Source organism: Pleurodeles waltl, chromosome 3_1, assembly GCF_031143425.1.
Source record: "Pleurodeles waltl isolate 20211129_DDA chromosome 3_1, aPleWal1.hap1.20221129, whole genome shotgun sequence".
Taxonomy (NCBI): Eukaryota; Metazoa; Chordata; class Amphibia; order Caudata; family Salamandridae; genus Pleurodeles; species Pleurodeles waltl.
In genome coordinates this window covers 552,342,044-552,368,063 of record NC_090440.1, presented here as the reverse complement: position 1 = coordinate 552,368,063, position 26,020 = coordinate 552,342,044, and positions in this window count along the sequence as shown.

Here is a 26,020-nt window from a genome sequence, read left to right as displayed (position 1 = left end):
TAGCACCCGTCGTGAATTTCAGTGTCTGCTAGGCAGACACTGAAATTCTTTTTGGGGCCCTCTTATGGGGGCCCCTGCGGCACCCCCTACCGCCATCCTGTTCCTGGCGGGAGACCCGCCAGGAACAGGATGGCGGTAGGGGGTGTCAGAATCCCCATGGCGGCGGAGCGCGCTCCGCCGCCATGGAGGATTCTCAAGGGCAGCGGAAAGTCGGCGGTACACCGCCGACTTTCCGTTTCTGGCCGCGGCTGAACCGCCGCAGTCAGAATGCCCAGCGGTGCACCGCCAGCCTGTTGGCGGTGCTACCGCGGTCATTCGCCCTGGCGGTTTTTACCGCCAGGGTTAGAATGACCACCTCTGTCTTTTCCAGAGTGGGTTTCAAAACTGGATTAGTCCTTTTGTTTTCCTTCGCTCTTTCTAACTCATTAAAAGGCATTATGGGAGTTGTAGTGCAATATCTTACCCTGATATAAATCGCTGGAAATAACACAACCAGTTTGTTATAATTATGAGAACTTTCACTTTAGAGGTGCAACCAATCAGCTCAGTGCTTATATTCAGAAAACTTCATATCAATCTGTGTCACTCCCAGCTTACATGATTTTTCATTCATGATTTGAATTGCTCGTTGTGCAAGCACTACCAGTTTCTACTCCCCCCACGAGTGATTAACATAATCCCTAAAAATTGACATATTTTAAAACTCCCGGGCCACGTACCTACTGAATAAAGTTTCAGCTACAGGGCATTGGCATCCCAGGATACATTGAGAAACAACCAGCTCATTGCTTTGTCAGGTGAGACTAGCTCTTCTCTCCACGGAATTTGTGAGCAAGGTATATTTAAAAATCCATATCTTGCCAGGTTCTTCTATTTTTTCAGTGTTAGTAGACAACACAAACATAAGTGTCCTCATGACTCCATCACAGATTAAGCATCGTAAGGCCTCGTGCTGGTCCTAACTATAACTACCTAGTGGTGACCACAATATATATATTGCGCGCGCACACACACACACACACACACACACACACACACATACAAACCAATCCAGGGGGCTCCATGTATTGTCCCTGCACACACCCCTGTGCCCCCAAATCAATGAAATGCTAAGCAATCACCTTTTAGGTTTGGTTACAGGTAGCTTTAGCTCCATGAACAAATACTGTTGTTACTCTTCTCTTCTAACAGGAGTGCTCCTCCCAATGCAGGCTGTTATGTGCAAAATTCTGCCTGAAGTGCTTCCATTGCATTCCACGAGGCACAAGCAGGAACTATTTTACATCTCAAAAGTACAATGCATTATCACACTTCTTGTCACAATCAGTCCATCATATTAGCGCTGCACACCACAGGAATATCTACCCCCAAAGCATTGCCAGCCAAGCACAGAACTATCATCCTGAATCCCCATACTACTACGCCATCAAAACCATATTACACCCTAACCTATACTGTACCAGTATCTCCTGGTTTGCTGTCTCTCCACAGCACTATAGAATCATTCCATCATCTTCAATCACCAAAAAACTACCTCATGCAGCACAACCCAACCCAACACTGTTGTACTACCCTCTCTCTGCACTTAACACTGCCACCTGAAAGTACCTCACCACCATCTATCATCACACTACAACACCCCATGAAATACACTATCTCCTCACATCACCATTTATCTGCTGCATCACCTTTCTACCCCTACAACACTAATTTACCACCTCATCCCACTGACATGTCACTGCACACAACTAAACACAGCAGTAATAGCACTACCCACCACATAACAAACCCACAGCAGCACACTACAAACCGCACCACAAAACAACCTTAGAGCACCATGATCACCACCATACTATCATTCCACCTAAACAGAACTACAGAAACACCCATTATCACCAAACTTCCAAAGCCACCAACTGTCTTACCACTTTTCAACACTGCACTACCATCCGATCACCTATCTGCACCACAGTATCAACCCTCACAACCAAAATGCAACCCCGCAGCCACACCCCTTTCCACTGCAGTAACAAGGCATAGCACTAAATTGCCTTTGCCATTGCTCTAGCACCTCCAAAACTACAGAACTCCATACTGTCCTAGAACCGCATACCACAGATGGACTGTGGTTGTTACAGTAATGACACACCACTATAGTACAGTAACATAAACACCCACAAAAACAGTACAGCCCTGCACATGAAACAGACTACACAATTAATATAACACAATAACTGAACATAACAGAAATGCAACACACCCCAAGAAAAGACACCGTAGGTATTCTTTTCAGACAAAAACAAAGAAAGCACAATTTGGAAAATATCAAGGCAACAGGTCACCGACCAGTTGGTAAGGTATTAATGCATGTAAACACTATTATATTGTTTGCTTGCCTCCCTGGTGTGACAGGTTGCAGCTTTTACCAGTGGCAAAAATGAACACGTTTTCAGGTCGCAGCGTGTGCTGTCTAGTTTGCTAAGTCCTGGGGACTTTCAGAAAGTTGACCTAGGAATGCTTCTGCTCTTTGATTACCACTGGCTTTGTAACTCACACTTTCTGCTTTCCAGTTGTTGGCTTTAGTTGTTTTAGGCTATCCAGGTTTAGTTTGTCCCTCCTGTTGCTTAAACGTGTTTTCTGTATCCTTCCACGATCGTCTTTCTGTTAAGAGGCCTTCAAATCTTGTTCTTATCTCGTCACATATGCTGTGCATTGAGGTCAAATGTGAGGCACTTGCTTCCAAGCGTGCTTGTTTACTTTCCTTTCTCTGACTTCAAAGTGATAGGATTTATGTGACAATCTTGCTGGATACTGGGGCTAGGAAAGAGTTTTTTCTAGCATATTACAACATTTAAATGAACTGTGTAAGTATTTTAGAATACATCAGAATTATGAACGCACAAATGAAGCACTTTTTTTTATTTCTGAAGTGTGTTGGAAATAAATACTTTAATATAATCAAAATGAATCATTAAATGAGGTGACGCAATTGCCACACCTTTTCGCCTGTGCAAATGTAATGGTCATTTCCCTTGAAAATGTGTTGTTTGTAATGGCCGTGTGCTACCACACCATGAATACTCCACTGTATGCCACTCCACTCTACACCACTGCCATCTACACCATTGCATGCTACACCTCTCTACTCTAGCGAATGCACTCTTCATCACTCTACTCTACACCACTGCACTCTATAGCACTCTAGAATAGGCCACACCAATCTACTCTGCTCAACTCCACTCTGTCACTCTGCAACACTGCATTCTACGCAACTGCACTCTAAGCCAATGCACTTTACTCTGTAACACTCTATGCTCCTGCACTCTACACCAATCCACTGTAGGCCAGTCTAATCTACTCTGAACCACTGCACTCTCACTCTACACAACTGCACTATACCCTGCGCCATGCCACTTCAACGTTACTCTGAAACAATCTACTCTACACCACTGCACCCTGCCACTCTACTGTTAACCACTGCACTCTACACAACTGTACTATACATCACTGTGCTCCATGCCACTGCTCTCTACACCACTAAACACTACTGGTCTCTGACACTCTACTCTGCAACACTGTACTCTCCACAACTGAACTGTTTGCCACTCTACTCTGTACTACTCAATTCTACGCCACTGCACCATGCCACTGTACTCTGTGGCACATCTAAAAGTCATTCTTTGGCCTATAAGGTCCATGGAATTAAGTAATCCTCGCCTAAGTACAGAGGGATGCGAACAAAAACTACCAACCTAGTGTGTTGTCTAGGGCACAGAATTTTAACAGATTTAGAAATAGTTAAAAAAGCACTTATATCTAAGTGAAAAACATATTGGTGATAAATATATGTATGTACATGTAAACAGAAATATGTCCAAAGGGTAATGTCATTTTATGATTTTATGATACACAACATATAACTAAAAAACAAATTGACAGATTCCTTATCTTTCAAGTGTAGTGTCAAAATTCAGAAAAGGAAGTTTTAAATAGGCCAAACATTAAATAAACAGATAAAAAGTCACATTCCAAGTGTTACCAAACATGCGGGGGACTGTGGAGACTCCCCTACAACACATGCAAAAAGATCTTTCCTGGTGATCAGGAAAGGTTACAGAAACACTGTAAAGAGTGGTTTAAGGCTATCCAGATATACACTTATCCCTAGCCACAGGAAGAGACATTTGATAAGATATTAGACCATACTGCCATTTACCTCAAAAGCAAATATGTAGGAGTTGAGTTGCAGAAGCAAGAGGCCACCACAGCCCTGTGGTGAGTTTTTTGTGAGACGTCTAAAGACTTCAAATACCAGCACATCTTGTATCTTATCTGCTTGCCCACCTTCATGTGATCCTACAAATATCTCTCCCAAGGTATCCTGCATTTATACACTAGCGCAGTTACAGGAAGCTGCGGTGGGATTTGAGAATCCCAAGGTTGGGACCCCTCCACTATCTCTGAAGGGACCCCCCTAGTCTCGTCCCACATATACAAAAGCCAAAACACACAAACACTCCCAAACAACAAACAAGGGTGGGTGTGCCTCTGTTTTTAGGAAGATTGGAAGCACAGTTTGTTGCATTTAGACTGGATCTCTCCCCAGGGCAGGATCCAGGGGACAGTGATGACCAGTCACTCATTTCATCAGCAACATCACCTCTATTACAAAAGAGACATGAAAGTGGGGGTAGTCAAGAAATGGGTGCCCGTCCCACAAGGGAGAGATGCAGAAGATGCAAAGTGGAATGATTATGTAGTTAGGACTGTTAATATGACCCAATGGCTAGCACCTCGAGGAAAAGATGAAGACCCTAAAAAGACTGAGATTAATTTGCGACCTTGGCAGAGGAAGAAGGGAAGAGTTATAGTTCCAGCAGAGAGGTTTCAGGAATGGCTGTCACAAAGCAAAGACAGAAGAGATGTGAGGGATGCAGGGATACAAGGACATCGTGATAGATCAGAACAAATTCAGTGAAGCTTTGAGAGGACAGCAGACAGAATAGAATCAATGCCTAGGCATGTAGATAACATGGGTCAAATACTTCAAACACCAGAGCCTAGATGCCCCACTTGCAACGGTAGTACCCAAGAAACGCCCCTCACCAACCTTGACCATATGGATAGATAAATGGGGTCACCCACCCACACTAACATGTTTAGAAAAAACACTAGAGAAGGAGAGCAGGGCACTTTCTCTAATACCAGGAGACCCTGATAGACAAAGCTCAAACAGTTATGGTTACAGGGAACACACGGTCAGTCATATCCTAGAATGGGGTCTTATGAGGTTACCAGGGGATTGATACTACGCGATAGATCGATGCAACAGACAAGTGTTCAATCAGCTCCATGTGGCAATGATCTCACCCCCAATGAGATAGTCGCCCAAGGGGCAAACAGTTGGTATAACGTTGTACCCTATACAGACAATTTAGCAAGGGGGGACTGAAGGTTTAGTCCCACAGATGAGCCCATGGCCAAGAGAAGGGTAATTTGATCCACGTGACATAGTAAACGCCATAGACTGTATCCTTCATGGTGAGGGGGATCCAGACTGGGACTATACCTATATGTAGAAGAGTCTGCATGTGTGGCAAAAGTATGCCAGACAGCATAATCCCCAACATCCCTTTAGCCCCGTACACCTCATTATGTTCCTTGGCCAAAAATGGATAAGGAAAACCTCAATAAGGTGTTACCACCACTTACAGAGGGAGCAGGGAAATGGATTAGGACCTTTTAAAAACACAAACTGCAGGCATCACCCTGGCAATAGGGGACATAAAGATTCTACTAAGGTCCCTTATAGGAGATGAGACAGACATTGTTCCATAAGGTGGAGTGAGAAACATCACCCTTACTGAAACCAGATATGATGGGCCCATATTTAACTTGGTTCGGACAGTAGTCTGGGACCACATTGGGTCTCTCATGGTTCAATCAATACAGCCCAATGAGGACCCTGCCCAATTCCTTGGCAGAGAAATTGATTCAAGAAGTAGGCTAGTGATGGGAATAACTGGGGGAAATGCGGTGTTATTCTATAAAGTAGTAAAGAAGGGTTTATCCCCCAATATAGAGGATAATCTCGACAGTATAGTAGCATTGGAGGCCAAACCATGGATGGAGATACAGGCACACATAATACACTTTTGTAAAAAGAAACAAGCAGGAAGTAACAAAGAAAGCAGCAGCCAAGTTAGTGCAGCAAAAAACTGGCAAAGAAGGGAACAACGGAAGTGGCAGTAGTAGCAGCCACCACTCAGATGACTGCTATGTTTGTGGGGCCAGTCCCACAGACTGCCCAACAAAAATACGTGCAACAGCAAAATAATGCAGGGGCACAAGGAAGTAGTAGAGGGGGGGGCGAGGAGGTATAGGAAGGAGCAGGATAGCCCCCCAGGGGATAGACCAGACAGGTCATTTTTAATATATGGACATTTTATTAAAGAATGCAGGATCACGATAAGGGTGAACATGGTGGAAGAACAGAGGTTTATATCCAGCCAGGGAATGCAGTAATGCAACCGCAAGCAACTCCACAAATAATATATGTACCTCAGCTACTAAAACAAAATACACAGCACCTACCCAGTAGTACCTCAGATGCAACAAATGCCACCATGGCAAAGCTACCAAGCACCCCCGATGGCGACTCCACCCCAACGTAGATAAGGAGGTGTGATTTTTAGAGGAGGAAACCCCTTCCAAACAAATTACATGGAAGGGTATACGCAATGACGATGCCAGTACTGTTAGTGACAAACAGGCCAGAAAAGGAACCCACTGTGATGGTAGCTATTTATAAAAAAGGTATGGATTCCTCAAAGATACAGGAGCAACCTGATCTTGTATTCGAGAGGGAGATCTCTCAATTTCTAACAGCTCAATGGACACACAAGGATTATCTGAGGCAGTAATGAGGGTTCCATTCACTAAGCAGGTGAAGATGGAGATAGGAGGGAGGTATGTTGAAGGCTGCCTACTGTTTTCTCTGGCCGCCCTAGCCAACTTATTGGGGAGAGAACGAAACATAACTATCTTTTTTGAGCCTGTCAGTACAATGATTTGATCTACCTCAGGAGCCCCTCCTTCTAGGATCATGGCTGTAAGAGTAGATTCTTCCACTGGAGACCAAACCAGAGCTCGACCCACTGACAGAGACATTAACTAGAGTGATATACACAATAGTAGCCTTATGGGCTTGCGTTATATTATTTGAGTGAGTGTTTGAAACGTTATAGCACTCCGTCCATCATCCTTTTGTGTTGCTAAAGTTGCCCTAAGTGGGAAGGGTATGCCCAGATGTGGGTCCCGTGCTCACTCTGCCAATGGATTCAAACTAGCCTGGCTGATGAGCGGTGATACCCTGGAACCGGTCCCAGAATGCTTGTTTCAGGTCCAGAGGACCTGGCCTGGCAGTTTGGCTTGGACTGGTCCGAACTGGGTCAAGACTGATTTGCATATGGCTGGGTCCAAACTGGAGTGGCATGGGGAGCAAAGAACGATGGATTAAACCCAGATATGTGACTAAGTGTGAGTGTTTGAAATGTTTCAGTACTCCCTCCATCATCCTTGTGTTGCTTATATTTTTTGAGCCATGTAAAATGGTAAAGGAAATATTGGATGACCAGCTAGCAATTTGATGATGACCCAAAGAAAATGTTATAGTTTTTACAGATGTCATACTGCTAAGGACAGCATTGGAAGTAAGGACACCAACACCATGTGGAGCCTTTGATTGTATCAGGGATACCAGTCTTTCCCAAGTTCCAGATATTCTGTGGACCTAGGGTCCCCATGATGTAGGTCTTATCTACACCGCCACCCCACTCAGAATACCATTAAAGGAAGGTGCTATCCTACCTAGGGAAAGGCATTATCCCCTCTCCAAAGAAGCAGATGAGAGCATCGCCCCCACCATACAGGCATTACTAAAGCAAGGAGTAATATACTCTGGAGTGTCCCCTTGTAATATCCTGATTTACTTAGTTAAGAAATCAAATGGTAATACTTAAAGTATGATTCAAACCTGCGCACCCTGAATGATGTAGTGGTACCAGAATGCCGAAATATCCCTGACCCTTCCATTATTTTGACAAACATCCCTCAGGATGCCAACATTTTCTCTGGCATAGATCTTAAGAACACCTTTTTGAGCATCCCACTTCATCCAGACAGTCATTATTTGACAGAGTTCTCCTTCCATGAGTATTTGTATTCTCATTAGCCCCAAAGGTATTGTGAATCCATATGTATTTTCAACAGAGTGGTGAACAATGATCTATTACACCTTCAGTGTGACAGTATTTTGTTGCAATATGTTGATGATATATTAGTCTGCAGCCCTACAGAACAACAGGAAAGATACTGTGTCCCTTCTGGTCAATCTCACACAGAGGATATAAAGTGGAGAAAAGACAGTTCAGTACTGTCAGGAGGAGGTTGACTACCTAGGGCAACTACAGTCAACTTCTGGTCAGCGAGTGATCCCTGAGAGGGCAGCATCATACGCCAAATGACTGAACCAGACTGTTAAGGAAATGCAGAAGTTCCTTGGCCTCTGCAACTATGTGAGGCAGTGGGTCTTTGACTACAGCATTTAAATAGCACTCCTGGTGACCTCTATTAAGCACTTAAGCAAGTAAAAGACACTAGAAAGACTGAAAACTGAGATAACAAATGCCCAAGATTTGGGGACCCCTGACTACACCAAAGAGCTTTCCCCTTCTGTCACTGCAATGGTCAAGTATTGACACCTCTCCTCACACACAAATATCCTTTAATACACGAACCCACTGCACACTTCAGTGGTCCGCTGGACTCAGTAATGAAAGGACATTACCCTTTTGAACAAGCCCTCGCAGCCTTTGCAGTACAGAAAAGCAACCCTATTGTCAGGGGGGCACCTCTGATGCTCTATGTGGAACATGCAGTATTTGCCATCATTCAAAAGGCTAAGACTATCCTAACTACACAGAGAGTATCAGCATACAAGGTAATACTGTCACTCCCATCCTTGAAAGTTGTAAAATGCCATACGATGAATCCCACAACATTTTTTTCTCACCCTATATTGGACTCTGAGGAGGATGTAAACAACCGTGCAACGTAGGCCCCTAATGAATCGAGCCAAGCAATAGAGGATCCAATTCCCGGCAGTATTGTATATTTTGTTTGCGGATCCTCTACTATAAACCAGGACACAAGATTAAGACACACAGGTGAGGCAAGTGTTAGAGCAGAGCAGCACAATTCCTCAGACACACTTCAGATAGTTGAGCAACTAACACTGCCAGCACAGTATTCTGCAGAAATTATAGCCCTAACAGCAGCCCTTAAGCAAGAAATAGGAAGAGTTACCACTATCTATTTGGATTATGTAACTACTACAGTACATTCAAGCTTCATGAGATGGATCAGAAGTGGGGTCCTCAAGTAGCTCTGTCATGCATAAGAATCTCTTTGAGGCATTAATAGAGGCACTTGGCTTACCACAAGCAGTGTCAGTTCTGAAGTATGCGGCACTCATAAATGGACAAGACTTTGTGTCACAGGGGAATGCATTAGCAGACTGGGCAGCAAAAGAAACAGCTAGGCACACACCCCAGTCCCTACCATCTGGTTCACAATATATCCCAGTTATAATGGCCCAGGCTGCCTCACCGCATGCGCTTGAGTCAAACACTACCACAGATATTATCGCAACTCATTATGCTGAGACAGCACGTTTACATCTTCAAGCACTACAGGAAGCGGCTCCACTTCATGGGAAACAATTATGGGAGGCTAGAGGGTGCTGCTCCCAGTCAGGGGATGCTTTGATCTATAGGCAAGTATTCACAGGCAACCAGTGTGCCTCAGGCCTTACTCATAATAGCCCTTGATCAGTTGCACTTACCAGCTCACATCTCGAGAGATTACTTGTCTATACAGATTGATTTGATCCCAACCTGCATGATATGCTTATTATGTGCATTCATTTTTTCTTTTTTTTTTTATATCTTTATTGATTTTATATGACAGATACATAATACAAACATTTGGCTGAAAATGGTTGCAGGGTTATTTTTATCTGGTTAATATTACTTAGAAACAACCAAACCCCCCCTTCTACACACCTTCGGAACAATATTACATTCAGTGATTATTTTCTACTGCTTTGTGCGTAGTGGTATACTTATGTTGCGGCTCAGAAAGGCCACAGCTGTGTCCGCTGCGGCGCTCTAGTGTTATATTGAGTCTGGTCTCTGTGTTGGCTGGGTGCTTGCACATCTGTGTACTTATTGGGAAGGCAGAGGGCTTGGCCCATACCTACCCATCCACTCACCCGGTGCACCTCCGGTGCCGCCCAACATCCGGTCAGCCATGAGTGGAGGGGGATTGGGAATTACATCTTTCTACTCTTATTTGTCTCGGTGGACTCCTGATGTGCTGCTTCTGGTATGGGGTGCTGGTGGGTCTAGATTTTATGTTTTACAAACCTCTTCATGGAGGTTTCTCGTTGTTTTTTTGTCTCTAGTTTGGCTACCAGTGCCTCCCAGGTGTCGCACCCCGTATGTGGCTGACCTTCCCGTGCTAATTTTTGGAGCACCTGATGCTCTACGCGGGGCCAGCGGAGCACTAGGGTGTGCCAGGCCCTCTGGTCGGGGGGACTAGACGCCTTCCATTGCATTGCAATCAGCCTTTTATACATCACATAAGCCAATTCTACAAACTTGTGTAAGTGTCTATGCTTTTTTGCTCTGGGCCTCACTCCCAATAAGCAGGATCTAGGGTCCACTGCCAAAACTAGCCCTGTGTATTCTGAGGTCGCCTTCACCACCTTCCCCCATTCTGTTTGTATCTGGGGGCAGTCCCAAACCATATGATAAAAGTGAGCCGATGCTTCCCGGCATCTGGGGCATGACGGAGTCGCATCGGGTAACATCCGCTTTATCCGCCCAGTGTTGCAGTGGACTCATCAACCTCGGGCCCCCTAACGGTCTGGATCTGTCCAAAGCGGGGTCTGGTGTGCTGTTGTAGTCTCCGCCCCATATAGCCGGAGCGGATGGGTTTGCTAACAGTGACGGTATGAGTGTACCCAGGAAGCCCGCTGTGCCGCCGTTTGGGGCGTATATGCCAATTACAAAAAGTTGTCTGCCATCTAACTGACCTTCCACCACTACGTATCTGCCCCCTGAGTCTATTTTGTGTGCCGTTTGGTGGAATGGAACTCCTCCTGTGATCCATATCAGCACTTCCCGCGCGAACGCTGAATATGCTGTACCAATCAGTTGTCCACCCCACTTCGCCCTCAGGTCCCGTATATCTGGTTCCATTAAGTGTGTCTCTTGAAGGATGGCTATGTGTATTCCCAGTCGTTTAAGTCGTGCGTAGATTCAAGACCTTTTACTCGGTGAGCCCATGCCCCTCACATTCCATGTCAATATATCGTATTGGTTACTATTGCATTTAGGTTGTGTCGCCATGTGGAATTGTGAGGTGTACTTGTGCTGCTGCTTTGCTCTGCCTATTTCCAGCTTGCTGCCCCTCTGGTGTCGTAGTTTGTGGTGTTCGCCTTTCGCAGTGTTTTACGTTTATTCGTGTTGTGGCCGAGGTGTGTGTTTTAGTTACCTTACTACTACCCTCCCCCCCAGCTAATACCCCCACTCTACTAACAACTATTGTGAAACTGGTTAACTTATAAAAACAATATGAAAAACCCTGTATCCATCTGGATATCCGTGGTGGTGTTATCATGATGGTCTGTGCGGCTCACTAGCAGAGCTCGCATCGGACCGCAGACTATGTCCGCAAATGTTTTTGTGCGCCCCCCAGAGCGAGTGTTCCCCCCGCCCCCGCATCCCCACCCCCCAACCCCCCCCCGACAGTGGGACCCCCAAGCCACCATAGGGCCACAAGAAAGATACGCTTTGCTTTTAAGAGAATATTCTTGCTTCAGAAAACTACGACGCTCCAGGGCCAACTGTGTCAGGCAAGCTGGGTTCCTCATGTTTCTGGCTAGGCGGTCATGCAGTGAGTCAAAGTCAGAGATCATCTGCTGTTCTGGGGGTGACCCTCGGGCCCCTCGACGCCCCCATCAGCGTAGAGTCAGAGCTAGCCGTGTCCGAGTCGATGTTGATCTCCGGGGTCTCCCTTATTATCTCGAACTTGTTTTGCGTCAGTAGAGGAGTTTCTTTCAGGACTTTTGCTCTTTCCTCAGCTGCCTGTTGAGCAGACGGTTGAACCTTGGTACGCCTTTTAGAGCGCTTCCTTGTTGAAGAGATTGACCATTCCCCTACACCATCCTCGTCGTCTCGCATGCTCGCGAGTCCTTTAGCATGTAGCCAAGTCCATGCATCTTCAGGGGAGGTGAATATGTGCGTGCGGTCTTCTGAAATCACTCTCAATTTGGCAGGGAATATTAAAGCGTATTTGATACTATGTTCACGCAGGCGTTGCTTGACCTTTGCATAAGAGTTACGTTTTCTTTGCACCTCTTGAGTGAAGTCTGGGTATGCGTTGATGGTTGAGTCCTCGTATTTGAATGGGCCTTTATTGCGAAATTGTTGGAGGATTGCGTCACGGTCCCGAAAGTTTAAGAATCTAGCGATTATTGGCCTGGGGGGATGTCCAGGAGGCGGGGGCCTGCCCGGAATTCTGTGTGCCCTTTCGACTGTAAAGAGCTTTGATGGGGCCCCGCTTAGTACCTCTTTAATTAGCCATTGTTCTAGAGATAGTTCCATGTTTTGTTGCTGCGTGTTTTCAGGGAACCCTTGGAATCGAATGTTATTTCGGCGCGCTCTGCTTTCAGCGTCTTCCGCCCGTTTCCATAGCGCCTTCAGCTCCGCATCCATTAGTTGAATCTGTTTCTGATTATCCTGTGTCGTGGGAGACAGTTCGGCCAGCCCCTCTTTCACCGTTTTGACTCTTTCTGACACCTTTTGGTGATCCACTCGAAGTAAGTTCAGGTCTTGCGACACCGCGTCGATCCTATTTTCTTGAGACGTTTTAGTGTCCATGGTCGCCTGCAAGACCCTCTCCAGTTGCGCGGATTGTGTCGTGAGAGTGCTTTCCAGCGTTTGTAAGGTCGGGTTTGTTTGTTGGTCAGTGGGCGCTGGTCCATGCGCTGCGCAATCTTGATTTTTGGCTGCTTTGAGCCTTCCCGCCATTGTGTGTGTCCAGTGGTAGTCTTGCAAGTTGTAGCACAACTCTTCTGAGGGCTGTTTCACTGAGGATTGCCCATTGATCTTTTGCAGTGATTCTGTATTCCTTCCCCTATTTTCGCAAGTTCCACCCAGTCGGAGGGAGGTGGGCTTGGCCGGGCCTTGTGTGCATTTTTTGGTTTGTTGTGAGACGATCTTGTCCGTTCGCGGAGCGCTGCGGGAAGCCTCTCAGTCAAGCAGGCGGCACCACTTACTTACTCCTAGGGTTAACTCCTGTGTTTCATTTCATCACAGGCTGTCCTGCTTTATTACTGCGCATCGAGGTGCCTACGGCCGCAGTGGGCCCGAGGGATCGAACAACGGTGCGGTGCCCTAGGGGGTTGTATGCAGGTAATATAATAATAGTCCCCGGGGGGACGAGCGTCCTTACGGCTGTAAGGCGGGAGGTCCCCGTTTTCCCCAAGGGGGCAGGTCGCCCAGTGCGGCCAGATCTCCCGCTGCTCCCTAATTCTGGTGCAATTGCTCTCGGGGGCCCCCAGTTCTTCACATCACATATTGTCTGGGGAGCCACCAGTGTTGGAGGGGGCTCCCCGCGTCCTCTAGCGGGGGCCCACCCGACGTGGGGGAATGGGCCGGGAGGGAAGAAACACAAGGGACGGGGAGATGAGGGGTAGGGGACGCAGGGCCGGCCCAGGCGCTTCAATCCGCGTTGCAGGTCGCAGTGCGCTCCCTGATCCTCCTCTTACCTGTGTTCGATGCGGTGCCGGCCTGGCTCAGAACCGGAGTGAGGAGCGGGCCCTCAGGCGTACGAGCCCGCTTGCTGTTCAATTAGGATGCGCTGGAGGGACTTATCCCTCCGTTCCGGCGATGCCCCCGAAGCCGACTCACTCTCTAACACCTCCAACGTTTTGCTGCCCGGTATACGCTGTCTACAGCGGCTTCCGCTTCCTCGCCCGTGCCGGCGTGGCGGGGCTCCGGGCGAATTTCCGCGATCTAGCTATGTTGCACTTGCCCCGCAGTGCCCATCCGAATCCGATTCCACCGGGGCTACAGCCTCGTCAAGGCGGGGCTACCGCTCGGGCTCAGAAGCATCCGGCGTCCCGCAGCAAACATCAGACCCTTTAATGGCCGCCACTCCGTGCGCCGATGTCCTCGCTCCGGGACAGCAGCTCCCAGCCCGACTTTACAGGGCCCCAACTGAACACGACGGTGCTCTGGGGGCCGTCCCCGCGTCCCGATCCCGCCCCGGGGGTCCGCAGCATGGTATTCGCAGCGAGTCCGGGATGGAGCAAGCACACTAGCTGTCCATCCCGGTCGCCATCTTGGCTCCTCCCACTACTATGTGCATTCATAATTGCACCATTTGCCAACAATTCTCCCCAAACCCCACATTGAAGTTAATAAATTCCACCATACAACCACCACAAGGTTCCTTTACGGCTTTTCATATTGATTTTATTGACGTGATTGACAGATGTAACAACTATGGCTACCTCTTAGTTGTGGTTTGACCTTTTTCCAGGGGGGGGGGGTGACGCAGGACCCTGTGTCCACTGTGATGCCAAGTCAGCTGCTACTTTTCTGATTTGTGAGGCGATTTCCTGCTGGGGAATTACTGAAGGTATAGAAACCCATAACGGCACACACTTTGTCAATTCCATTTTCACATAGCTCATAACAATGCTGGGGATGAGACATAAACTATCTTTTAGCACCCCCAAATTAGTTGAGTGCCTTAATGGTTTGCTGAAAAATAAGGACAGATTTATTAAAATCAAATTTGTGTGCCACGCTGCACAAAAAGTGGCTGCACTGTTTTCCACTAGCACTATTTTCTCTTACAAATACACTCAGTTTGGACCACCACTTGACTCCCTATCATAGTGACAGGAAGGCTCAGGAACACGCAGATACCTACCATTAGATGTAAGGTTGCGGGTGAAAAGTACAGCTGAAATTCTGAATGATGAAATGCATGTTTATCTCTCTGAGTTAACAAATGCTGCAAAGTTAATTTTAAGACAGGCAACCAGAGGAAAGGAGAAGCGCGCCACCATTGAGGTCGGATTCCCAGCCGTGCAAAAAGGAGATTGAGTGTTCATAAATAACTTTGCCCCCAAATGGAAGGATCCCATGTTTGATGGCCCCTTCTCAGCAACAATGGTCACTCCAGAGCAATCAAGGTCAACAGCAGGAAGCCATGAATCCACCTATCAGATGTCCGGATGTACCCTGCCTCACACCAAGCTCCATCAATGACCTAAAGGGGAAGATGATTGCAACTATAAACCCCGCCCCCCCTCCAACCCACACTTCTGCTTTGGGACACTGTTTCGATTCTGCAAACGGAAAGTTATACACTTTTGTTTTCATTTTCCTTTTTTTATGTTATTTCTGTTGTTGCATTTCTATAGTGACACACGCTTAAGCTCTAATCACTATATCACTCATCTGCGAAGAGAAATGTCTATACATACCAATGTGTCTCATATTATCCATGCTAGCTTGTTAGTTAACATGTGGTATCAGCATATGTCAGAAAAATGAGTCATGCTTTGTTTGCTCTTGGACACCCAACGCCACACGGTTAGATGGATTACACTCAACTAAAGAAGAAACCCCGGGAACAGCTATATGCCATTTACACATTTACCTCTGTAGGATTAAGGCCCAAATGCAGCCAACACGTCAGGGTAGCATATTTTAGTTAATGCCACAAAGTATGACTCCATAGTAGAAATATTACACATTCTTACAGGCTGGTTATTAAGGACGAATCAGTATGAGTGCAGAAAATAGGCCATCACAAGACTACAGAATGGATAGAAATCGTTTTACACTAAGGGCCTGATTTAGAGCCTGTTGGAGGGGACTACTCTGTCACAAACGGGACAGATATCCCATCCGCCATATTACGATCCTATGGTGATCGTAATACTGCGGACTGGACATCCATCACGTTTGTGACGGAGTATTCCATCTTCCAGAATCTAAATCACGCCCTTATGCTTTTTAGGGGTAGAAACCCATCCGCTAGGTGCAATAATTACTTAGTAAACACCCTGCATGGATTGTGTCCGCAGGCTAGGACTCAAAGTTGCTTGATCAGTTTATGCTCATGACCAATGACATTCTGATACGGAGTTTTTCTGAAGGGCCATGTCCCTCTGGAATGGCACTGATATTAGTCAGGATGCAGTAGGAAAGCGTTCGCATATATGGAAAGATAATATTGCGCAATATACTTGGATGGATGGTTCAGTAAGCCATGAGATTAAGATCTGTTTCTTTATCATTCAGAGAGAATGGTAGTATCAACTTAGAGAAAATATCAACTGTAATACCACACTATATAACGCTGACATGCAGGAGGGGCACCCTCCAGCCACATGGACTATTGTTTGCTGTGCGGAGAACTGCTATACACCCAGTTGCCACCTAACCGGAACGGCCTCTGTTCTTTAGTTATTTTGCACACACCAGTCTTAGTCATTCCGGGAATAAATATTTCCAAGTTACATGACCACTCCGTGAGCCGTCCAATTACTTTGTTGCACCAACATCGGAGGAGAAGAGCTGCAGAATATTATGGCACTGCGACCTGGAAAGATGTTCCTGAAGAGCACAGAATGTTCAATGATGCCCAGCTGTTTTTTTAAAGTGTCTTACTTTTCGTGGAGGCAAAAGTAAATGCTCAATGGTTGCAAATAACTAGATGCGAAACTAATGCAATCAATGCCACAAGACTGATTCAATGCCATGAAGGAAGAGCTGCATGTCACAGTTATGTACGTGATCTTATGACTGTCATGGAAGAAGGAGTATTTGCCAAGATAGGGACTGCTTGTTCTACTTATGTCCCTGCAAATGATGCTGAATGTAGAACATTGTCTGAAGCCATACAAACTTTGCACAACTTACAAAAAGAATGGTGTATAAAGATGTGTCCCAGATGAACGGTTTAAGGTATGATTCAATTTTGCTACCATCCTGGATGTCGGGTCTGTTTAAGGCTTTTTTTTTTTTTTACAGCTTATTGTTTTCTTGCTTTTGATATGTTGTATTATTCAATTGGCTATAGCTTGTTTTAAGAGGATAAGCATATAGGTGGAGGTGTTCAGTCAGGCCACCTACACTGGTAGTGGATGATCAGGGTAACATCATTTGATACCAAGTGCAGATCCAGGATTAGAGAAAGTAGTTGAAATATTAACTAGAGGGGGGAATGTTAAGGAAAGAATAAAATGTGAGAAAATCTCACCACCACAGTTATCAGTAGAAAGCGCTGTAGAACAATACATAGTTAAGGAGCAGTCCAAGCCTCAGCTGCAAGAACACAACATAGGTAGAGTTCACTAGAAAGCAGAACATTAACTCTGCAGATTTCAGTTAAATGGGAAAACATGTTTAACAAGCCTTGAGGAGTGCATGATCACAGTGCACAAGTACATATTTGATTCTCATTGTCAATAGAGATATGACTTAGAAAATATTGGTCAAAGGTAACTTTAGTCAAGAGTATGCAGAGTCAGATAAGAAGTATTGAGTAGAGAGCAATAAACACACTTGGGGAAGGAAGTTTAATGTTTTATCAAAGCTCTGTTAGAATTACGAAAAAGGGGAACCTAGAGAGTCATGAGTTTAAGGACGCTGCCGATGTGGTATTTACGTGAAAGTAGTTTTATTCTGTGACTTGTTATTGGTATTTAAGATATGTATGAAGTCACAGTCTTGTCTCTCTTTTTTCTGGTTTTCCCCCCAACACTACGCGACACCACACTGCACTCCAATAGATTACACTCTGCCACTCTGTTCTACAACACTCTACTCCACTCTTCACCAATCCACGTTACCACACTCTACGCAACTCTCCTATATGCCACTAACTTTACCCATGCAGAACAGCAGCCGCGCTGGTGAAAAACATGGCTAAAACATATTGGCAAAGCCAATAGTTCTTGCACAGACGAGACCTATTGTCTTTGCCAATGCGTGTTTGAATGTGTTGGCACTGGGAGCTGGGTTCTATTCTAAGCAATGCATTTAGGATGAAATGTTGTGCTTTTGTTGTGTTTCCATGAAGTAGGACCAGGGCCTACTTCGCTAACTTGACTAAAAACAGCCAAAATGGCACCTTATTAATTTCTTTCTTTACACACCTACTCTTTTATACTCCGAAAAAGAGAAACATGTTGTCTTTCTATCGTATACTTTAGGACATTTCTCAATATACAATACTGAGAACAATCAATTTAAATGTCTTTTTTATAAATCAATGGTACATCATGTCAAGATCAAACAATATGCATTTGGTGAAGGTACTCAAAAAAAGAAAGTAATGCTTAAAATACTGTGGAAATAGGTTTAACTATCAGCCAATTTGTTTTGGAGGTAATCTGTTTGTAATCTTACTATGGGTATATTTATATGACAGGAACAGGATGATCGTATATACACACCAATCAATATCACCAATGTTTTAATTCAATTGCTTCTGCATTACAAATTGCACAACGTGGATCAATAACAAGTTTTGTACAGGCTAACAGTATTTCTTTAATTAAAACGATAGCCTATGCACTATTTTCTCTATTCTGCACATTATTTTTCATACTCAGGTGTCCTAGTTATAAACAGGCGGAGGCTGAGCCGTTTTACTTATGTAACAGTGCGTATGACTTGAATGTTTGTTTAAAAATGTTGTATGTTCACAAAGTGCAAAATGAGTACAGCAATAATACTGTGTTTAATTGAATATGCAAATAAACTAGAATATATACTAATCATCTACGAGCAAGAAAGAATTCAGATGGAAGATTTATTATTTACTATATTTATTGTTTTAAGGGGGTGACATGAACAGCATGTTCATGGCCATCGGCAGCCAACAGTTTATTTTTGCACATAAGAACTCTGAAAAACAAATAATTTATATTTTGCACTTAAAATGAGCAAGTACGCAAACAAAAATCAAGTAGTTTACATTCATGTTCCAAGTACTGGCTGTTTATTTATATGCCAAAATTAATTTTATGTTTCCAGTGAAGAAATGATCTAAATATTGTATCCTTCCACTATGATTTGCGCAAGTGCACTCGATTTTGCATCACTGCTGTCAGCACTACACTACCCAAGCTCCACTCACTTTGTAGCTCCCAGAGTTAATTTTTGTAATTGTAATTGTAATCGTATTTATATAGCGCTTACTACCCCTGACGAGGCGTCGAAGCGCTTTTCGATGAGTAGCACGCTACTCCGGTACCCAACAAGAATTAGTGATGGATTAGTATAATTTAATAAGGAGTACAGTTTTAGTATTATTATGAGTTAATTTGAGTTGCAGATATGAGAGTTTGTTAGTTAGATTGACTGGAGTAATGGAGGGGTGGAGGAGGAAAGAAATCCAGAAGTGTTAATTGGGAGTTTATCCTTCATTTACTCAATCCAAAGGCTTGAGATGAATAATAGGGGAGCGGAGGGGAAAGAGGATGTGGAAGGGTTAGGGAGAGCATAGAAGTAGGGTGAGATGAATGCAGGAGAATTTAGTAGGGTTGTGTGGGAGGTCACAGAGGTAGAGTGAGGTTTGGTGAGTTAGATGTGGAGGTGGAGGGGAAGAGCTTAGGCAGAGATATTTAGGAGATGAAAGTGGTCGAAGGGATTTGGGATGAGTCCGAGTGAGAATGGAGGATAGTTTGATAGAGACATGATATAGGAGTGATGGATAGATAAGTGTGATAAAAGAGAGCAGAAATTCATAGATATCAGGAGCCATGCAATGATCCACAAACATGCCAGGCACAGAAACAACATATACACATACATACACATATATATATATATTTATACCCACACACACATGAATAAAACACATATATGCACATACAATACATAATTAGAATCATGGGTAAAAAATACTTAGTCAGATAGGTTTAAAAGAGTGTGTGTGTATTTTATTGTTATTGGTTTAGTTTCTGTAAAATGAGCATCGTGGCCTACCCAACCGGGGTATTTTCTACGAGTATGTCAGTAAGCGTTACCTAGCATGTTTTATACGCCCCGTTTATATTGTACAGTAAGAGTACGTGATTGGCCACGGGGTAAAAACGTCTCCAGCAACCTTGTGTGCCTTTGGCAATGCGATTGTTACTAGTGCGTCTTTGTGGATATGTCCTCGTGCTTCTGAGCATCAACAACGCACCACCGGAATCGGCGGTAAACGCAGTGGGGTCGTTTGGAAAGCTGTCCATCATCGTGGTAAAAAGGCGGGGAATTCCTTTACCTACTTCGAGGGTGGGCGGGGCGTGGTTCAGCGGGCGGAGCTTACAGGTGCTTTATAAAGGGAGAAACCTTCGACTCTGTGTCTCCAGCAGAGGAAGATAGAACCCGCGCGTCACAGTCAGATACAGATTACGCTGTAGTACATCATCAGTTCACCTCCAGGAGGGATTCTAGATCTTTTTCTGCTATGGGATCTCTGAGCGCACAGCCTTGCTTTATCTTTGCCAAGCCCAAGAGTTAGGGTGGCTTGTCCTTTCCAGAAGCTGAGCTTCAACTGCGGCACCTGCTACGATTATATTTGTAGGTGCTTCTTTTGAGGTTCAGTTTCTGTAAAAATGAGCATCGTGGCCTACCCAACCGGAGTATTTTCTACGAGTATGTCAGTAAGCGTAACCTAGCATGTTTTATACGCCCCGTTTATATTGTACACTAAGGGTACGTGATGGGCCACGGGGTAAACGTCTCCAGCAACCTTGTGTTCCTTTGGCAATATGATTGTTACTAGTGCGTCTTTGTGGAGATGTCCTCGTGCTTCTGAGCATCAAAAACGCCCCACCGGAATCGGCGGTAAACGCATTGGGGTCGTTTTGGAAAGCTGTCCATCACCCTGGTAAAAGGCGGGAGTTCCTTTACCTACTTCGAGGGTGGACGGGGGGTGGCTCAGCGGGCGGAGCTTACAGGTGCTTTATAAAGGGAGAACCTACTACAAAAATGATTTTTGTGTTTATATTGTACACTAGGGGTACGTGATGGGCCACGGGGTAAAACGTCTCCAGCAACCTTGTGTGCCTTTGGCAATGTTATTGTTACTAGTGCGTCTTTTTGGGGATGTCCTCCTGCTTCTGCGCATCAACAACGCACCACTTGAATCGGCGGTAAAACGCAGTGGGGTCATTTTGGAAAGCTGTCCATCATCCTGGTAAAAGGCGGGAATTCCTTTACCTACTTCGAGGGTGGACGGGGAGTGGCTCAAGCGGGCGGAGCTTACAGGTGCTTTATAAAGGGCGAACTTTCTACTCTGTGTCTCCAGCAGAGGAAGATAGAAACCAGCGCGTCACAGTCAGATACAGCTTATGCTCCAGTACATCATCAGTTCACCTCCAGGAAGGATTCTAGATTGTTTTCTGCTTTGGAATCTCTGAGCGCACAGCTTTGCTTTATCTTTGCCAAGCCCAAGACTTAGGGTGGCTTGTCCTTTCCAGCAGCTGAGCTTCAACTGGGGCACCTGCTACGTTTATATTTGTAAGTGCTTCCTGTTGAGGTTTAGTGTCTGTAAAATGAGCATCGTGGCCTACCCAACCGGAGTATTTTCTACGAGTATGTCAGTAAGCGTTACCTCTCATGTTTTATATGCCCCGTTTATATTGTACACTGAGGCTACGTGATGGACCAAGGGAGAAGCGTCTCCAGCAACCTTGTGTGCCTTCGGCAACGTGATTGTTACTAGTGCGTCTTTGTGGATATGTGCTCCTGCGCATCAACAACGCACCACCTGAAATCGGCGGTAAACGCAGTGGGCTCGTTTTGGAAAGCTGTCCATCATCCTGGTAAAAGGTGGGAATTCTTTTACCTACTACGAGTGTAGACGGGGCGTGGCTCAGCGGGTGGAGCTTACAGGTGCTTTGTAAAGGGAGAAACCTTCAACTCTGTGTCTCCAGGAGAGGAAGATAGAACCCGCGCGTCACAGTCAGATACAGATTACGCTTCAGTACATCATCAGTTCACCTCCAGGAAGGATTCTAGATTGTTTTCTGCTTTGGAATCCCAGAGCGCACAGCCTTGCTTTATCTTTGCCAAGCCCAGGAGTTAGGGTGGCTTGTCCTTTCCAGAAGCTGAGCTTCAACTGGGGCACCTGCTACGTTTATATTTGTAAGTGCTTCCTGTTGAGGTTTAGTGTCTGTAAAATGAGCATCGTGGCCTACCCAACCGGAGTATTTTCTACGAGTAATTCAGTAAGCGTTACCTAGCATGTTTTATATGCCCCGTTTATGTTGTACACTGAGGCTACGTGATGGACCAAGGGAGAAAGTCTCTAGCAACCTTGTGTGCCTTTGGCAATGTGATTGTTACTAGTGCGTCTTTGTGGATATGTCCTCGTGCTCCTGCGCATCAACAACGCACCACCGGAATCGTCGGAAAAACGCAATGGGGTCGTTTTGGAAAGCTGTCCATCATCCTGGTAAAAGGCGGGAATTCTTTTACCTACTACGAGTGTAGACGGGGCGTGGCTCAGCGGGCGGAGCTTACAGGTGCTTTATAAAGGGAGAACCTTCAACTCTGTGTCTCCAGGAGAGGAAGATAGAAACCGCGCGTCACAGTCAGATACAGATTACGCTCCAGTACATCATCAATTCACCTCCAGGTAGGATTCTAGATTGTTTTCTGCTTTGGAATCTCTGAGCGCACAGCCTTGCTTTATCTTTGCCAAGCCCAAGACTTAGGTTGGCATGTCCTTTCCAGAAGCTGAGCTTCAACTGGGGCACCTGCTACGTTTATATTTGTAAGTGCTTCCTTTGAGGTTTAGTGTCTGTAAAAAGAGCATTGTGGCCTACCCAACCGGAGTATTTTCTACGTGTATGTCAGTAAGCGTTACCTCTCATGTTTTATATGTCCCGTTTATATTGTATACTGAGGCTACGTGGTGGACCAAGGGAGAAACGTTTCCAGCAACCTTGTGTGCCTTCGGCAATGTGATTGTTACTAGTGCGTCTTTGTGGATATGTGCTCCTGCGCATCAACAACGCACCACCGGAATCGTCGGTAAACGCAGTGGGGTCGTTTTGGAAAGCTGTCCATCATCCTGGTAAGAGGTGGGAATTCTTTTACCTACTACGAGTGTAGACGGGGCGTGGCTCAGCGGGCGGAGCTTATAGGTGCTTTATAAAGGGAGAAACCTTCAACTCTGTGTCTCCAGGAGAGGAAGATAGAACATGCGCGTCACAGTCAGATACAGATTACGCTTCAGTACATCATCAGTTCACCTCCAGGAAGGATTCTAGATTGTTTTCTGCTTTGGAAACTCTGAGCGCACAGCCTTGCTTTATCTTTGCCAAGCCCAAGACTTAGGGTGGCTTGTCCTTTCCAGAAGCTGAGCTTCAACTGGGGCACCTGCTACGTTTATATTTATATTTGTATTTGTAAGTGCTTCCTGTTGAGGTTTAGTGTCTGTAAAATGAGCATCGTGGCCTACCCAACCGGAGTATTTTCTACGAGTATGTCAGTAAGCGTTACCTCTCATGTTTTATATGCCCCGTTTATATTGTACACTGAGGCTACGTGATGGACCAAGGGAGAAACGTCTCTAGCAACCTTGTGTGCCTTCGGCAATGTGATTGTTACTAGTGCGTCTTTGTGGATATGTGCTCCGTCGCATCAACAACGCACCACCGGAATCGTCGGTAAACGCAGTGGGGTCGTTTTGGAAAGCTGTCCATCATCCTGGTAAGAGGCGGGAATTCTTTTACCTACTACGAGTGTAGACGGGGCGTGGCTCAGCGGGCGGAGCTTATAGGTGCTTTATAAAGGGAGAAACCTTCAACTCTGTGTCTCCAGGAGAGGAAGATAGAAACCCGCGCGTCACAGTCAGATACAGATTACGCTCCAGTACATCATCAATTCACTTCCAGGAAGGATTCTAGATTGTTTTCTGCTTTGGAATTTCTGAGCGCACAACCTTGCTTTATCTTTGCCAAGCCCAAGACTTAGGTTGGCATGTCCTTTCCAGAAGCTGAGCTTCAACAGGGGCACCTGCTACGTTTATATTTGTAAGTGCTTCCTTTAAGGTTTAGTGTCTGTAAAAAGAGCATCGTGGCCTACCCAACCGGAGTATTTTCTACGAGTAATTCAGTAAGCGTTACCTAGCATGTTTTATATGCCCCGTTTATATTGTACACTGAGGCTACGTGATGGACCAAGGGAGAAACGTCTCTAGCAACCTTGTGTGCCTTCGGCAATGTGATTGTTACTAGTGCGTCTTTGTGGATATGTGCTCCTGCGCATCAACAACGCACCACCTGAAACGGCGGTAAAAACGCAGTGGGGTCGTTTTGGAAAGCTGTCCATCATCCTGGTAGAAGGCGGGAATTCTTTTACCTACTACGAGTGTAGACGGGGCGTGGCTCAGCGGGCGGAGCTTACAGGTGCTTTATAAAGGGAGAAACCTTCAACTATGTGTCTCCAGGAGAGGAAGATAGAAACCCGCGCGTCACAGTCAGATACAGATTACGCTCCAGTACATCATCAATTCACCTCCAGGAAGGATTCTAGATTGTTTTCTGCTTTGGAATCTCTGAGCGCACAGCCTTGCTTTATCTTTGCCAAGCCCAAGACTTAGGTTGGCATGTCCTTTCCAGAAGCTGAGCTTCAACTGGGGCACCTGCTACGTTTATATTTGTAAGTGCTTCCTGTTGAGGTTTAGTGTCTGTAAAATGAGCATCGTGGTCTACCCAACCGGAGTATTATCTACGTGTATGTCAGTAAGTGTTACCTCTCATGTTTTATATGCCCCGTTTATATTGTATACTGAGGTTACGTGGTGGACCAAGGGAGAAACGTCTCAAGCAACCTTGTGTGCCTTCGGCAATGTGATTGTTACTTGTGCGTCTTTGTGGATATGTGCTCCTGCGCATCAACAACGCACCACCTGAATCGTCGGTAAACGCAGTGGGGTCGTTTTGGAAAGCTGTCTATCATCCTGGTAGAAGGCGGGAATTCTTTTACCTACTACGAGTGTAGACGGGGCGTGGCTCAGCGGGCGGAGCTTACAGGTGCTTTATAAAGGGAGAAACCTTCAACTCTGTGTCTCCAGGAGAGGAAGATAGAAACCCACGCGTCACAGTCCGATACAGATTACGCTCCAGTACATCATCAATTCACCTCCAGGAAGGATTCTAGATTGTTTTCTGCTTTGGAATCTCTGAGCGCACAGCCTTGCTTTATCTTTGCCAAGCTCAAGAGTTAGGGTGGCTTGTCCTTTCCAGAAGCTGAGCTTCAACAGGGGCACCCGCTACGTTTATATTTGTAAGTGCTTCCTTTAAGGTTTAGTGTCTGTAAAAAGAGCATCGTGGCCTACCCAACCGGAGTATTTTCAACGATTATGTCAGCAAGCGTTACCTCTCATGTTTTATATGCCCCGTTTATATTTCCCGGTTTCAAATTCACCACAAGCTCCACCCAGAACAGTGCTTCTGTATTTTATGTTGTACACCTGCTCAGACATCCGGTACAAGTTCTTACCTGCAGCCCCTAACCAGCAGTCAATAAGGGGGAGGTATAGGGAGAAACTGTCACCACTCCAAAAAATATTCAGTACTATTAATGTATGTTCTGCACCTCCAATAAAAGTGAGATAGAGACGACAAGATAGGAAATTGTTAAGACCTCTATTTAAACCCAGGTACAAGTGTAAAAATTTTGGAATGCCAAAGTTTTGCTCACTCCACGCTAACGTTTTGAAGGGCATGCAGAAAGCTCTTAAACAGATGGGCCTCCATGTATATGAACTCCTACTGACTGAAAACCCCGAGTATCCTGATGAATGTGACAATACTGACGAGACCTATGAGGCCAGGTTCTTTAAAGGCATTCTGGAG